Below are 16,344 nucleotides of genomic sequence, written 5' to 3' on the forward strand. Positions count from 1 at the left end.
ATGCACACTCACCTGTTCACATGATCTAAAAGACAACGTGATTCATCAGACCATGTCACTTTTTCAATTGCTCCATGGTCCAGTTCTGACGCTCACGTGCCCATTGTAGGCACTTTCTGTGGTGGACGGGTCAGCATGGTCACTCTGACCGGTCTGCAGCTACGCAGCCCTATACGCAGCAAGCTGCGATGCACTGTGTGTTCTGACACCTTTCTATCATGGCCAGCATTACGTTTTTCAGCAATTTGTGCTACAGTAGCTCTTCCGTGGGATCGGAACAGAGGGGCTAGCCTTCACTTCCCACACGCAATAATAAGCCTTGGGCACCCATGACCCTGTTGCCGGCTGTCCTTCCTTGGACCACTTTTGGTAGGTACTAACCACTGCATACTGAGAACACCCCACAAGACCTGCCGTTTTGGAGAGGCTCTGACCCAGTCGTCTAGCCATCACAATTTGGCCCTTGTCAAAGTTGCTCAGATCCTTATGCTTGCCCATTTTTCCTGCTTCCAACATATAAAATTCAAGAACTGACTGTTCACTTGCTGCCTAATATATCCAACCCCTTGACAGGTGGCACAGTAAAAAGATTATAAATGTTATTCACTTCACCTGTCAGTGGTTTTAATGTTGTGGCTGATCAGTGTATATTAGCAACAGGACCATATTTTGTTGCATTTTGTTTTGCGATTTTACTACCTATTTTATAAAGTGGAGGGGAAATGTCAAACCTGTCCCCACCATAAATAACCCCTAAGGCCATTTGATTTATGAGTCTGTGGTTAACAGTACTTGAAGAGACTTTCATATTTTGTTTACAAGTGGGTTCGTGTGATTTTAAATTCTTAACCAATTGGACAACCATTGCAGTCCCTTTGCACCAATATGTTAGCAATAAAGCAGGCCGTATGCGAGCGGAGCAGCATGATTTTAGAGGAGCGGGTTTTTTGAAAATTGGAGCGGCATTGTTTTCTCTTGATTTGAGCGCTCCACTAACACTCCATCAAGAGCACAACACCTGCTAACGGCCCATAATGCAGCAAGAATTCATCATGTGCTAAGCAGTGTTCAACAAAAACTTTGAAAATTAATGACGGCGAAGAGGAACATGGGGAGTGGGGAGGTGATTGCCACGACCAAAGGTTTGTTGTGGAATCTTAAAAAGGCATATGTCCAGAAAACACACTGTGTTCCTTTTACATGTGGAAAGAAAATCTAAAGGTCAGTAATAAATCTCTCTTTCTCTCCCCTACTGAATATTTTGAACCTAATACATCGCCATCTCAACTGTATTATGTCCCGCATTAAAAAGAATTGAACTTTTATTGACGTAAAACACCAGCTTAACTTAATTTGTTAGGGCAAGTTAATTTATAAAATAAAAGGGCAATAACAGAAAAGCGCCTAATAATATATATAAATTTTTTGTTTGGTAATTTATTTACAGTTGAAGTCAGAAGTCTACATACAACTTAGCCAAATACATTTAAACTCAGTTTTTCACAATTCCAGACATTTAATCGTAGAAAACATTTCCTGTCTAAGGTCAGTTAAGATCACTATTTTATTTTAAGAATGTGAAATGTCATAATAATAGTAGAGAGAATTATTTATTTCAGCTTTTATTTCTCTCATCACATTCCCTGTGAGTCAGAAGTTTACATACACATTGTTAGTATTTGGTAGCATTGCCTTTAAATTGTTTAACTAGGGTCAAACATTTTGGGTAGCCTTCCACAAGCTTCTCACAATAAGTTGCTGGAATTTTGGCCCATTCCTCCAGACAGAACTGGTGTAACTGAATCAGGTTTGTAGGCCTCCTTGCTCACACACGCTTTTTCAGTTCTGCCCACACATTTTCTATCGGATTGAGGTCAGGGCTTTGTGATGGCCACTCTAATACCTTGAATTTGTTGTCCTTAAGCCATTTTGCCACAACTTTGGAGGTATGCTTGGGGTCATTGTCCATTTGGAAGACCCATTTGCGACCGAGGTTTAACTTCCTGGCTGATGTCTTGAGATGTTGCTTCAATATATCCACAAAATTTTCCTTCTCATGATGCAATCTATTTTGTGAAGTGCACCAGTCCCTCCTGCAGCAAGCACCCTCACAAGATGCTTCAATGCTTCCATGCTTCAAGATTGGGATGGTGTTCTTTGGCTTGCAAGCCTCACCCTTTCTCCTCCAAACATAACGATGGTCATTATGGCCAAACAGTTACATTTTTTGTTTCATTAAACCACAGGACATTTCTCCAAAAAGTAAAATCTTTGTCCCATGTGCACTTGCAAACTGTATTCTGGAGTTTTATTGTTATTTTGGAGCAGTGGCTTCTTCCTTGCCGAGCAGCCTTTCAGGTTATGTCGATATAGACTCGTTTTACTGTAGATATAGATACTTGTTGACCTGTTTCCTCCAGAATCTTCATAAGGTTCTTTGTTGTTGTTCTGGGATTGATTTACACTTTTCGCACCAAACTACGTTCATCTCTAGGAAACAGAATGCGTCTCCTCCCTGAGTGGTTTGATGGCTGCATGGACCCATGGTGTTTATACTTGCTTACAATTGTTTGTACAGATGAACGTGGTACATTTAGGTGTTTGGAAATTGCTCCCAAGAATGAACCAGAATTGTGGAGGTCCACAATTTTTTTTCTGAGGTCTTGGCTGATTTCTTTTAATTTTCCCTATGCTGTCAAGCAAAGAGGCACTGAGTTTGAAGGTAGGCCTTAAAATACATCCACAGGTACACCTCCAATTCAGTACACCTCCTATCAGAAGCTAATTGGCTGATTGCCTAAAGGCTTGACATCATTTTCTGGAATTTTCCAAGCTGAACAATTTAAGCTCAATAGCCAGCATTTGTTGCATAATGCTGATTACCACAAAAAATTTTGAATACTTTTGGCAATATAGTGTATATATATATACACACACATATACATATATACATATACATATACATATATACACTATATTGCCAAAAGTATTCGCTCATCTGCCTTTAGACGCATATGAACTTAAGTGACATCCCATTCTTAATCCATAGGGTTTAATATGACGTCGGCCCACCCTTTGCAGCTATAACAGCTTCAACTCTTCTGGGAAGGCTTTCCACAAGGTTTAGGAGTGTGTTTATGGGAATTTTTGACCATTCTTCCAGAAGCGCATTTGTGAGGTCAGACACTGATGTTGGATGAGAGGGCCTGGCTCGCAGTCTTCGCTCTAATTCATTCCAAAGGTGCTCTATCGGGTTGAGGTCAGGACTCTGTGCAGGCCAGTCAAGTTCTTCCACACCAAACTCGCTCATCCATGTCTTTATGGACCTTGCTTTGTGCACTGGTGCGCAGTCATGTTGGAACAGGAAGGGGCCATCCCCAAACTGTTCCCACAAAGTTGGGAGCATGGAATTGTCCAAAATCTCTTGGTATGCTGAAGCATTCAGAGTTCCTTTCACTGGAACTAAGGGGCCAAGCCCAGCTCCTGAAAAACAACCCCACACCATAATCCCCCTCCACCAAACTTCACAGTTGGCACAATGCAGTCAGACAAGTACCGTTCTCCTGGCAACCGCCAAACCCAGACTCGTCCATCAGATTGCCAGATGGAGAAGCGTGATTCATCACTCCAGAGAACGCATCTCCACTGCTCTAGAGTCCAGTGGCGGCGTGCTTTACACCACTGCATCCGACGCTTTGCATTGCACTTGGTGATGTATGGCTTGGATGCAGCTGCTCGGCCATGGAAACCCATTCCATGAAGCTCTCTATGCACTGTTCTTGAGCTAATCTGAAGGCCACGTGAACTTTGGAGGTCTGTAGCGATTGACTCTGCAGAAAGTTGGCGACCTCTGCGCACTATGCGCCTCAGCATCCGCTGACCCCGCTCTGTCATTTTACGTGGCCTACCACTTCGTGGCTGAGTTGCTGTCATTCCCAATCGCTTCCACTTTGTTATAATACCACTGACAGTTGACTGTGGAATATTTAGTAGCGAGGAAATTTCACGACTGGACTTGTTGCACAGGTGGCATCCTATCACAGTACCATGCTGGAATTCACTGAGCTCCTGAGAGTGGCCCATTCTTTCACAAATGTTTGTAGAAGCAGTCTGCATGCCTAGGTGCTTCATTTTATACACCTGTGGCCATGGAAGTGATTGGAACACCTGAATTCAATTATTTGGATGGGTGAGCGAATACTTTTGGCAATATAGTGTATATATATACATATACATATATGTATATGTATATATACATATACATATATGTAAAGTTGTTAAAATCATAATTTTTAAAGTCATTTTAAGGTTTAGGGTTTGTTGACATACATCGCCATGGCAACGAAGTTGTAAAATTGTCTATAACCTTAAACAGAAAAGGTTTAAGTGATTTTATCACACTAAAATCAATTTAACATGCATATTGTTTATGTCTTGTGGCTAAACTTTTGAAACAGTGAGTATATTAACATTCAAAAATTGGTCTCCATTCACTTCCATTGTAAGTTCCTCACTGTCACCTCGATTTTTGCATTTTTTGAAGTAGGTGCAAGTCAAAATAAATGTTAGGGGTTATCAATTTTATGCCACAAATGCTGTCGATTGAGCTCAATTTGTACTGAACCCAGAATATTCCTTTAATCCAGAGAATGTTGCCAACATGACAAAAGTAAGCTAATATACGTAAATAAATTAAGTTAGACTTGGGGTAATGTTAGTATATATATAAAAAAAGCACATTTAAGCTTTTCTCATAGCATTATGAATTTATTTTTCATTTATTACAACACTGCACAGAGGTTTGTGATATTTAAAAGCACACTGATATAACTTTAGAGTGGAACAGTGGTTATGTGCAAATTATGCCATGGAGCAAACACGGAGTTTGGTTTCTCTTATTAGTAAGCGGGGAGTGGGAAATAGACAACCAGCACTGGAGTGATTAGGGAATGCTTTGAGTGCGTAGTGGGAAATTGGTGCCGCTCCACTCCACTCACATACTCTGGTGGCCGTACACATGGCGAACTCCTTCAAAACTGTTTAAAAAGCATTGCAAGTGTTTTAACATTTTTGGGTAACTACAAATCTTACTTCCATTTGCATCATTTCATGATTTTGATGACTTTACAATTATTCTAAAATAATAATAGTAAAAATTATTAATAAAGAATGAGTATGTATGTCCAAATAAGTTTTTTTAAAGAAACAGACAAACTGCCAAACCCTCATATTATGTTTTTTGTCCTTAAAAAAGGAAGTGTTAATAATTGTATTCAATATTAATAATTAAATTATATAAATTAATCACAGTTATTTATTTGACAGTCCTAATAACTTAATATATATAAACAACATAAAATATGATAAATAAATACAAAACAAACACACAAGATGGATCTTCCAGTTGGCAAATTTTACCTCACAAACCCTCAGATCCCTGCAGCTTCATAATATAACCCCTGGAGGAGGTGTGCCCTGTTGGGTTTAGTGTGTAGCCTTTCTTAAATTCTCTGAAAGTTTTCTAAAGCAAAGTGCATTCAAGGAAAAGCCCTTTCATTTGGCAAGTATGATGGTGATTAACAAAACAGCAAATTAAATCCGATTACAAGCTGTGTCTGGGACAGTTTCAGTTGTATGAATTTTGGCGCATTCTAAAAGCACCTAGTTATAAACATTTCAGGTTTGGCCCTGTATGACACTCTTGCAAAATACAAGGTTTTGGTAAGTACCCAAAGAAATGCACTCAGATTTTTTTTTGGCTCACTTGAGTTCATGTGGTGCATTGAGCTCTTTAGTGAGAGGCTGCTCCTTATCAGCTTTATAAAGTCATGACTTGTACATTCTGCAGTCCTCTGAGCTCCCGACCAGACATAGCAATATTTGAACAAAAGGAAACAAAAGGAACATTTTGTTTTTTTTATGAAGGCATCTAAGGTAGAGTAAAACTAAGTAAAATTGATTTTTAGCAATAATGTTTAAACCTGTCAAAACACTGATATATTCTTATGTAGAAGCAGCATGTCAATGTGATTTCAATTTCATTTTTTAAAAACACATTTATATAATTATTTTATCATTTTTTTTTATATTTATATCATTTTTTTTTTTTATAACTGCAACATTCCATGTGAAGAAATACACTACCCATAATCCTGAAGAGTAATCCACTGAAAGTCACTGATACCTTTGCATACACTCAAACATCATATTCAATGTGTATACACACTTGAATATACACTTCAAATATATTGTATTTTACACTTTAACAGTCAATTGTTTTATATTGTAGCATTGCTTATGGTTTATGTCATTTGCAATGCTTCATGGGATAAGCAGTTATTTTACTCATAAGAATTTAAGTATACTGTCTTGTATCTTCGTCTTTATTCAGATTTTTTATTAATAGTAATTTGTTTGGTTCAAAGTTTGTAATATTATGGTTCACCTCAGAGCTGGTTGGTTTGGTTAAAGTGATAGTTCACCCAAAAATGAAAATTCTCTCATCATTTACTCAATTTCTGAGAAATCCTTTTTTACTATAAATCTCCACTTTCACTTCAGAATGTGAAAGTGGAGATTTATAGTTAAAAAGGACTTAAATATTGATCTGTTTTTCACCCACAACTATTATATCGCTTCTGAAGACATGGATTTAACCCATGGAGTCTGATTAAGTACTTTTATGCTGCCTTTGTGATTTTTGGAGCTTGAAAGGTCTGGTCACCATTCACTTGCATTGTATGGACCTACAGAGCTGAGATATTCTTCTAAAAATCTTAGAAAAGTCATACAGATCTGGGATGTCATGAGGGTGAGTAAATGATGAGAGAATTTTCATTTTTGAGTGAACTATCCCTTTAATTTCTTAACCTCTTTACTAAATAATTTGTTTTAATTCCAATGGAGAAAATGAATGGGAAAAATACTTGTGGTGGGTGGAATAGGACGATTTAATTAAAAACGGAAATTGCCGAGCACAGTGTTATTATGCTAAGGCACTACTGCATGTGTATGAGTGTTTGTGTACAAACGAAATAAAACATTACTTGTTCAAGCGGATAGAGTATACTTTCAGAGCGAAGACGTTGTCGGCGAAGATGATGATCTTGTCATTTCTTCTCTCATGGAAGCGGATCAGGAACTGACATGCACGGAACTTGTTGGGGTTCATGGTGTAAAGCAGAATCCTCTTCTTCGTCTTTATGGCCACGTATTCACGATAAAACTCAGGAGACATGGGACACCACACCTACACACACAATGAGTGTGAAGATATACTTAACACTTAAAGCACACACTGAAGGAAGAAGGTATTTAGGCTTATTGTGGCACAACAATAACACTGACTGACCGCTTAACATATTTTCCATATGACATCCATAGGATTACTTCACCCATGCAGATGAGATCCATTGGATTACTTCACCAATACAATGAATTAGCTTCTCAAAGCTGTAGCCAAAGGTTTGTCTAATGAACTCTCATGGCCACTAATCTATAAACCTTTTAGTACAGCGCTACTCAACAGGTGTCCCATGGGCCGTATGCGGTCCTTGAGCCATCTTTTGCGGCCTGCGTTATGATTTCATCCTCAAAAATGTATTTATCAATAGCCTATCAAATGTGTATGAATTGAGGTGTCCATTTTCCAGAGTATTTACTTTAGTACTCTATATTGCTGAATCATAGCACATTTACAGAGGGAAATAAACTGTGAAAGTATGTAACAAATGAAATAAACAACAAAAAACTCTGAGCATAGCTGATGTTACATGAAAGTGGCGGTCAGTCTGCGCGCACACGTGCAGTCTGTACGTCAAAGCGCAAATCTGTGTCAAACCCTTTTGAATAACACAACGGATATATATACACTCGTCATGATAACAGTCATAAAAAGAAAAGATAATAGTATATATAACAAATATATATATATATATATATATGCTGTATACAAACAACGTATACATTCACTAGTCCTGACACAAACCTCATAATTTATCTATAAACCTTATCCCTTAGCTCTTTTCATAAAGTTTTATATAAACCTTTTTTCGGCTGAAGTGTGTTATTTCTGCTCAATTAGCGTCAACAAATGGAATTGCACAAAATTAAATATACGTTCTGAACAACCATAGTCCAAATTACTTTTAATATATGTCTTATGAACCAATGCAATTAATTTGGGTGAGAATCAGATCAATATTTCAGTCCTTTCTTCCTTAAATCTCCACTTTCACTTACAAAATGTGAAAGTGAAAGTGGAGATTTATAGTAAAAAGGGACTTAAACATTGATCTGTTTCTCACCCACACCTATTATATCGCTTCTGAATACATAGATTTAACCACTTGAGTCATATGGATTACTTTTATGCTGCCTTTATGTGATTTTTGGAGTTTGAAAGGTCTGGTCACCATTCACTTGTAATGTATGGACCTACAGAGCTGATATATTCTAAAAAAGACATACATATCTGGGAGAAGAGAGAATTTTCTTTTTTTGGTGAACCATCCCTTTAATGTAAGTTGGGAGAAGTATTTGAACAACACAAAAAATACACTCTTCAGCTTTAACAAAAGTTTGATAAAACAAGTTATCCTGAGTTTTGAGGAAACAAGAAAGAAAAATATTCAAATATGGCCAATTTTAAATATCAATATTAAATAACTACAATCCTAGCACAGCTTGCCTAAATATTTCCAATTCATATTTTATTTCTAAGCTTTTAGTTACTGTATTAAAATGAAATGCGCTAAAAGAATGTGATAAATAGCCTAATAAAAAAAATAAAAAAAATAAATGTGCTGTTGAGCATTAGAGGCCATGACATGGCTTTTTTTTTTTTTTGCTCAAGTGGACAAAGGATCTGCACAATAGCAACAGGAATTGCTCATCAATAACAAAAATTAGAGGGAACATTGAGTAACCGTATTATTTTGTACAGCAGGCTCAAAATCTGTTGCCTGATACAAACAAACAGTTTCACAAGTCCATGCACTCTGTTGACCAAATGAGATGTTGGAACCTTTTCTCAATCATTTGCACATATGAAATGATTGTTTGTTGTCTTTTTGTACTTTGGGGAGAAAGTATTTTTATTTATTTTTTGTTATATAGTTGTTTAAATAGAATTATCCTCTTTTGGCCTTCTCACCTCAGCACACTGAACTTTAGCAATGTATCCGCTGTTCTGCAGTTCCATCCAGTTCGCCTTGTACAACTTTGGTCCGATCAGGAAGTTTAGATCGACAATCTTATCATCCTCTCTCACTAGTGTGGCAGTCAGACCCAGCTTACAGTGAGCCTGGACTATCATTAGAACATGACGAAACATCTTTGCTGCAAGACAAAAACAGACACTCACAAAGCAGCATGTTTTCTTTACAATCAATTTGTGTTGCTCTTCACAAACTTTTGGGGTTTTTTTACGCTTTCAGTGGCAAATAACTGTTTGTCCTCGCGGGAAGTAATATGATGGGAGAATTGACAGAATCACAGCCAAACAGAACACATTTAAATGTGCTATATGTAATATTTGTACTGTACTAAATCATAAAATGACCATAATATGTCATTAGAGAATTAGGAAACATGCTAAGTTGAAATACTGGCTTCTACGATAACAATGCTACAGCTAGTATATTCTACTTTGAAGTTTCCATTCCAGGCTGGAATTTCTGTTTATGTTTTGGCCTGTGTGATCCCGCCCACTGCCCTCTCACCAATAGTATTTAGACACTGCCAGGTTGCCAGATTTGAACAAGTTTGCAGGCAAACAACACTGCGTGCTGCAGCCATGGAAGCCAGCAAACGAACTGGATCAGAGATAACAGATTCCACACAACCTAAAAAGCCTCGCCATCTGTCTAAAAACCACCATGACCAGAGGTGTAGTAAAACAAGGATAAATACTGGAGATGCCTTTGGAAGATGGAGACAGCTTAAAGCCCAGAAATCATTTAAAACGGATGCTGAGTTGGCTAATTTGCATGTCAACATTCTGGCAACCTGCATGAGCTTCGAGTCTGGGGCGGGGCAGACAACTCTCCCAATATTTTGAATTTGGACTGCAGTACCCATTTCAAACGCTTGTTGTCAATCTTACATATAGCACCTTTAAAGGGCATAATGAGAGCAATTTACACTGCCTGGCCAAAAAAAAAAAAAATTCACTGTTTGGATTTAAATAAGCAGATACTTAAGAGCCTATGATTGGATCATTATTGCAGTGATTAATATATTTCAGCTGGCAACAATTCATTTAATCCTTACTGAAGCAGTGTGCAGCTTCTCATTTCTTAAACAACCATGTCGGAAGACATATCCCGTGGACGTGGAAAAGATGTTACTGTGTCTCGGAGATCACTAAAACGCTTGAAGTGACATCGTAAAAAAATGGATAGTAGTATTCGTGGCTATGTTTAATAGTGAAAGAGCATTTCCACATGCACAATGCGACAAGAACTTACAGGATTGGGACCAAAGAGCTGTGTGGCCTAGGGTTGCTCTGATACCAAAATTTTGGCTTTGGTACAATACCAGCCCTGGTACCTCGGTATCGATACTAAATCGATACTTAGGCAACAAATAAAAACCGTAGATTTTTATGAAATTACACAGAAAATAACTGAAAAATCTACCTCAGACACAAGGCTGCTATGGCTGAATCACAACATGCTGATATTCAGTCCACTTTTGTGATAGTGCTTACAGATCATAATAATCATAATACAACCATTTAATATTATACGTTACATCAAGCCTTCCATTAATGCTGTAATACTCCCGTCGCAACTCGCGAGCTAAAATCTCAGAGCTGCACCGGAGAGTGTTCACAACCGTTTTTACACTAAACACACTGCATGAAAATCAAGCACCAGCAGCGTATTGCGTTTGTGTGTGTGCATGCGTGTGTGTGTGTGTGTGTGTGTGTGTGTGTGTGTGTGTGTGTGTACAGCAGAGCAGCACCCTTTCATTCTGTAGCATGCAGCGAATGGGACTGTATATTATTTAAATGACACCCTTCTGCTGTTTAATGATCACACTTGGCCATATCGAGATTTTTTTTAATTTTATTTTCAAATTGTCAATGATTTCATCTCAAAACTTTCACATCTCATAACATTTTGCTAATGACAACATACTGTAAAATGGTACCAAAACTAGCAACAACTTGATATCGTACCGTTTTAATTTTTTTGGTATCGTGATATTTCATTAGTACCGGTATTCTGCGCAACCCTAGTGTGGCCACAAGAAAGTCACTTGTGAGGCTAATCGAAAAAAGAAAACAATTTCAATTTGCTAGGGAGCATAAAGATTGGACTGTGGAACAATGGAAAAAGGTCATGTGGTCTGATGAGTCCAGATTTACCCTATTCCAAAGCGATGGGCACGTCAGGGTAAGAAGGGAAGTGCATGAAGCGATGCACCCGTCATATAGTGCCCACTGTACAAGCCTCTGGAGGCAGTATTATGATCTGGGGTTGGTCAGGCCTAGGATTAGCAATGTTATGCGGCAATAAAATGAAGTCAGCTGACTAGCTGAATGTACTGATTGACCAGGTTATCCCAACAATGGATTTTTTTCTTCCCTGACGGTACGGGCATATTCCAGAACAACAATGCCAAGATTCATTGGGCTCAAATTGTGAAAGAGTGGTTCAGGTATCATGAGGAATCATTTTCACACATGAATTGGCCACCACAGTGTCCTGACCTTAACCCCATTGAATGTCTTTGGGATGAGCAGGAGAAGACTTTATGGAGTGGTTCGACTCTCCCGTCATCAACACAAGATCTCAGCCAAAAATTAATGCAACTCTGGATGGAAATAAATGTGACGCTGCATAAGTTTGTCCAAACAATGCCACGACAAATGCACGCCGTAATCAAAGCTAAAGGCAGTCCAATGAAATATTACAGTGTGCTACTTTTTTTTGGCAAGGCAGTGTAGTTTTGTGCAATGTAGCTTTGTTTTCTTCATCAGTCTTGCCAAACTGAATTTTTTTTTTTTAAACCTTTGGTTCAGTTTCTGGTTGGAGACCAGCAGGTTTTCAAGGCCATTGTGGATAAATTTTTTTTCCAGCTCTGAACAATCTTTTCAATGTTGGAAACGCATGGAACGGTTGCAGATTGTGCACTGGCACACTTTCGATGAAAGGGCTAGGAGTGAGACAGTACTAACCCACACAACCTACCTGGGATAGTGTGCATCTCATCTAGTATAATGAGACCCCACTCCTGACTTTTCATCCACTCCATGACCCTTTCTGCCTCCCATGAGCGTTTAGTAGTGTGACCTAGCATGGAGTAGGTGCCGATGGCCACCGAGCAGCCAATGGGCTTGTCTTTTGCATCGAAGTAAAGCGACAGATCTGGGAGTCATCAATGGTGGACCACATCTTAAACTGAGCCTTCCACCAGGCAGCGCTTACGAACTGTACATGCAGCAGTTACGCCCACCATCCTGTAGGATAAAACAAGACAATAATAAAAGATTTGAAAGTACATTAAAGTCAACATGAAACTGCGTTTACAACCTATTTCACTTGTAATTTGTAAGCGAAACAGGATTTTCAATGAGTATAAATTAGTAATGCACCGATGTATCGGCTGCAGATATTTATTGGCCAATTATTGACCAAATTAAAACCATCAGTATGTCGGTTATAAGCATGAAAACGGCAATATGAAAAAACATTGGTTAATTTGTAATTAATTCGTAACACACTTTGTAAAAACTCTGCGAATTTAAATGCACAATCTGCTTTGAAACCAGCAGACTTTGACTTCTGAGATATCGGTTTGATATCCAATATTGCTGCATGATTGATTAAATTAAGATTGAAATTGCAAAATATGGCCTTGCGTGATTGATAAACCTTAAAAGGCTGCATTTTTGCATTCAGCGCATCAGTTTGCCCTCTAGCGGTCTGGATGGCATTATCCCACTATAATACAGAATTTAAATGGGTTTTATTCCTTTGATTTCTCACTGATTTCTGTTGTTTTGAACTGCAATAACAGAAGTGCAAAAATGTTTTAGAAGTACAAATAACATTTTTTCATATCAATCATCATGTTCGTCATCATATTTGGTTATTTTTTCATTTGAACTTTTATCTATTTTTCTTTCATTGTGGCTCTCTTAAAATGTTGGCCTGTCACGTGTTCAACAGATCCAATCCATGTTCAATGGAATTTATTTCTTGTTAGAAAAGTGAAAAGGCTTTTGTACCTCTTTGTACATTTTTAAAGCATAATTCCAAAGTAAAACAGTGATCTGAAGACAAAATGAGGTAAGTGGCAAATTATCGGTTTCAGCCTATGATTTTTTTGTTCAAATCGGTATTGTTCAAAGATTTTCATATCAATACATCCCTAAAATAAATGTAGGGCAGTACTTGATTTCATCCAGTATGAATTGATTGGATCGGGAATTGCTTGGATTGTGATAATGGACTGTTACATCCCATAATGGAGCCAGGAAGTTGGAAGGGTGGGGTTGAGAAATTAAGAAGGACTGCTGACATCAACCAAAAAGTTGTTTCAGAGGAGAAGCAAATTATTAAATTTTGATTAAATGTTTTCATGACATGCACTGCACAAGACATCCATTTCCAAGACATACACTGAACAATAAGACCAGGAGCATGTCTTAATAAAGTGAATTGAGCATAAGAGGTTAAAGGTTCTAATCCGTCCATATAAAACTATATATTTTAATAAATAAAAAAAAAGACTGCATCCGCACCTCAGTGGATGTATATCTTGGGGCCTGGGTAGCTCAGCGAGTAAAAACACTGACTACCACCCCTGGAGTCGCGAGTTCAAATCCAGGGCGTTCTGAGTGACTCCAGCCAGGTCTCCTAAGCAACCAAATTGGCCCGGTTGCTAGGGAGGGTAGAGTCACATGGGGTAACCTCCTTGTGGTCGCTATAACACCAGAACACGGTAACGTGCTCAACAAGCCATATGATAAGATGCGCGGATTGACGGTCTCAGACGTGGAGGCAACTGAGATTCGTCCTCCGCCACCCGGATTGAGGGGAGTCATTACGCCACCACGAGGACTTAGAGCGCATTGGGAATTGGGCAATCCAAATTGGGGAGAAAAAGGGGAGAGAAAAAAAGTAAATTGGGCCAATTTATATTTCATGTTAACTTTAGTTACATTTTATCTCAGCAATTCTATTAAATGAACCACTGACCCTGAGAATCTTTGGTACAGTAAAAGTCTAGTTTTCGATGTGTAAATCCTTTATCTGATGCTGGTTTAAAGGGATAGTTCTTTGTTTGTGTTCTGCAGAATAAAGAAAGTCATACACATCTGGGATGGCATGAGGGTGAGTAAATGAGAGAATTTTCATTTCGTGGTGAACTATCCATTTAATTGTCTTTAATGAGACAATAATAAATGAAAATAATGAATATTCAATGAAAAATTGATAAAAATGCTATCAAATCGAGGATTAGGCATCAGCTGTTGTAGGGAGAACATGTTTAGAAAGTGAATGCTGAATTGTTTACCGCAAGGCAGCACAATGACTCCAGATCAAGCTCTGCCGTTCCCAAACATCTTCCTCAGACTTTTCTCCTGATAGGGTCTCAGTGCAGCGGTGGGTTTCAGGTCCATGTTGATGTCAGGGTTCACCGTGTCATTACGGAAGTCATACTCTGCCAGGAGGGGGTACTCTAACTGAATGCAGCGTTTCTGAAGCTCCTCAATCATTTCCTAATGAAGGCCCACAAAGACAGAATGTTAAAGAATGAGATGTTAGGCTGAATATATGATGACAGAATTTTCGTTTTTTGGGTGAACTATCCCTTTAAGGATTAGGACTGTGAGCACAAATGTTCCAGGTTCAAAATTAGGTAGGGCTGTCAGAGGAACTGTAGAGTTAAATGAACTCCATACACACACCTGACGGATCTCAAATGACACCGTTTGTGTCTCTTCCTCTTCTTCCTCCTCTTTATCCATCTGTTCATAGTAACTGAAGATGTCCTCAGGCACTTGAGTTCATGAGCACTGCCCATCTGCATGCTGAGAGGTGGATGGACCACCGTTATCCTGCTGAGACTTTGAGATCTGGACAGGACCATACAAGTGTTGAGTCTTTTCTCCACTGACGTTTTAGGTGTCTTAATGTTCATTATATTTAATTCATCTGTGGTAAATGTTAGTGTAATGTACGTCTGTGTGTGTGTGTGTGTGTGTGTGTGTGTGTGTGAGAGAGAGAAAAGAAAGAGTGCGATATTGAGAGCATGTGTGTGTGTGTTCATATATACTCACAGCTGATTTGCTAGAGATGACCTCAGTGATGAGCTCCATCTCCTCTCCCTCAGCTGACCGAAGACGACAGTCTTGAATCAGAGTCCTGTAATAGCCTCTGAATGACATCAGGGAAAGTACTCTCCACAAAGTACCTGTTTTCAGTACACACACAAAACAAAATAGCATATGCCAACATGGTACATTGCAGTCATAGAAACTAAACCAGTATTAGAGCCATTCAAAGTAGAGGTAGACTGATATATCGGTTTTTCACGATTCATCTGTGCCGACAGTTGCTTTCAGAACTATCGGTTATCTGCAAAAATCTAAGCCGATGTTTGCCGATAGTTTTTTAAAAGTCCATGTTACACTATGGCCAGTGCTGGAGGATTCTACAGTTCTTATAACAGTGGCAGAGGTGAAATAAAAACAATCACTGACACCTCACTGAGATTTACTGTATTTAAATGTTTCATCATTGACAATATTCATCCATATTTTTATCCTCACTTCAATGCATATTTTGTTATTTTGGTTAGATAATCAAGTGTTCTAAATTAAAGCTAGGGAATGCATAGAAAAATGTGAGTAAACGGAAATGTGCTCCAGCAACACATACATCGTGTCTCCAACTTCGTATCTTTTGAATAATAATAAAACTTATTCTTCAATAAACCTCATCTGGTGAAATATACAGTACATATATTGGTCCACCTCTAATTCAAAGTTACAAGCCAAGGATTTATACTAAGGATGTGTTTAAAATAGTATATTACCATACTACAAATACCATTTCTGTAGTATGCAGAATGTACACAGATCAGCCACAACATTAAAACCACCTGGCTAATATTGTGCAGGTCCCCCTCGTGCCGCCAAAACAGCGCCAACCCGCATCTCAGAATAGCATTCTGAGATGATATTCTTCTCACCACAATTGTACAGAGTGGTTATCTGAGTTACCGTAGACTTTGTCAGCTCGAACCAGTCCGGCCATTCTCTGTTGACCTCTTTCATCAACAAGGCATTTCCATCCACAGAACTGCCGCTCACTGGATGTTTTT

The 16,344-nt window shown here is 38.5% G+C and overlaps 1 pseudogene; it reads right to left on the reverse strand.

Annotated features, from left to right (window-relative positions):
• LOC127446282 (general transcription and DNA repair factor IIH helicase subunit XPB-like) overlaps positions 1 to 16,344 on the reverse strand; it is a 33,532-nt pseudogene that overhangs the window by 14,950 nt on the left and 2,238 nt on the right.

The sequence above is a fragment of the Myxocyprinus asiaticus genome, chromosome 9 (assembly GCF_019703515.2).
Source record: "Myxocyprinus asiaticus isolate MX2 ecotype Aquarium Trade chromosome 9, UBuf_Myxa_2, whole genome shotgun sequence".
Classification (NCBI taxonomy): domain Eukaryota; kingdom Metazoa; phylum Chordata; class Actinopteri; order Cypriniformes; family Catostomidae; genus Myxocyprinus; species Myxocyprinus asiaticus.